Here is a 1,550-nt window from a genome sequence, read left to right on the forward strand (position 1 = left end):
ACCGCGCACCTAATAGCGAAAACCTCTCCAAAAAAAAAAAAAAAAGCATCACATTCGTTAAAATTTTATGAGATTGCCGCAGCTCAGTTGAATCAGAGGCTCCACCTCTAACTCTAGTTCTCTTGCTGTTTCTGCCACTTCTGCAGCTCCTTCTTCCACTGAAGGCTTGAATGCCTCCAGGTCATTCATGAGAGTTGAAATCAACTTCTTCCAGATTCCTATTAATATTGGTATTTTCTTTTTTTTTTCTTTTTCTTTTTTTTGGAGAGGTTTTTGCTATAGGGCGCGTGCGCTCGCCAGACAGACAGAGAGAGACAGAGAGATAGAAAGCGAGAAATCACCCCCCAGAGGGGATGGCCATGCCACAATCCCTTCTCCTCCATTCTCTTCTCGGGATCTTGGGCACGCACGCACACGCGCCTGGTGTGAGTTTAAGCCACCAGGTCCGGGACTCGAACTGTGGTTGACTACATGGGAGTCCAGCGACATAGCCATTACGCTAACTGCTGGTCCCAATGTTGGTATTTTCGAACTCCCCCCATGAGTTACAAGTATTTCACTGGCATTTATAATGATGACTCCTTTCCAGGAGGTTTTCAGTTTACTTTGAACAGGTTCAGACCCATCAGAGAAGTCACTGTCTCTGGCAGCTATAGCCTTGTGAGATTTTTTAAAATATACTTTTAAAAATTTCATTTTATTCATTGTTATTATTTTACTTTTTTGAAGTTGAGGAGAAAGAGACAGAGAGGGAAGGAAAGTGAAAAAGCAAGCTGGCAGGTTTGGGACTCAAACCACGGTCAGCCATATGGGAGTCCAGCTGCCTTAACCACCACGCCACCTGCTGTCTCCTGAAATGTATTTCTTAAATAATAGGAACTGAAAGTCAAAATTGTCCCTTGACCTCTGGGGTAAGAATGAATGCTATAGGGCATATGTGCTCGCTAGAAAGACAGGGAGACAGAAAGTGAGAAATCATCCACTATGGGGGATGGCCATACCGCTATCCCTTCTCCATTCTCCTCTCGGGATCTTGGGCATACATGCACATGCGCCCGGTGTGAGTTTAAGCCACTGGGTCCGAGACTCGAACCACGGTTGACTACATGGGAGTCCAGCAACATAGCTATTACGCCAACTGCTAGTCCTAAGTTTGCCATCTTATATGGGCACCATTCACGGTGCCCCGTGAACAACTACAATAGCAACATCAGAGATCACTGATCACAGATCACCATCCCAGGTGTAATAATAGTGGAAAAGTTTGAAATATTACAAAAGGGCCTGCAGGTGGCATGGTGATTAAGGCACTGGATTCTACATGGCCGACTCTGCAGTTTGAGCCCTGGACCTGGCAGCCTGAAAGTCACACTGAAATGTGTCTGTGCATACCCAAAATCCTGAGAAAAGAATGGAAGAAAAGAGCTTACGGCGTGACCACCCTCCGCCCCCTCCACAGAGCGTGATTTCTTGCTTTCCCTCTCTCTGTCTCTCTGGCAAGTACATGTGCCCTATGGCAAAAACTTAAAAAAAAAAAAAATGACAAGAAT

At 45.4% G+C, this 1,550-nt stretch overlaps 1 protein-coding gene across 2 annotated transcripts in view; it reads left to right on the plus strand.

Annotated features, from left to right (window-relative positions):
• The window catches only part of KIF1C (kinesin family member 1C), a 34,707-nt gene that overhangs the window by 31,220 nt on the left and 1,937 nt on the right, over positions 1–1,550 (plus strand). The gene's annotated exons all lie outside the window — the stretch shown is intronic.

Source organism: Tupaia chinensis, unplaced genomic scaffold (genome assembly GCF_000334495.1).
Source record: "Tupaia chinensis unplaced genomic scaffold, TupChi_1.0 Scaffold000330_1, whole genome shotgun sequence".
Classification (NCBI taxonomy): domain Eukaryota; kingdom Metazoa; phylum Chordata; class Mammalia; order Scandentia; family Tupaiidae; genus Tupaia; species Tupaia belangeri.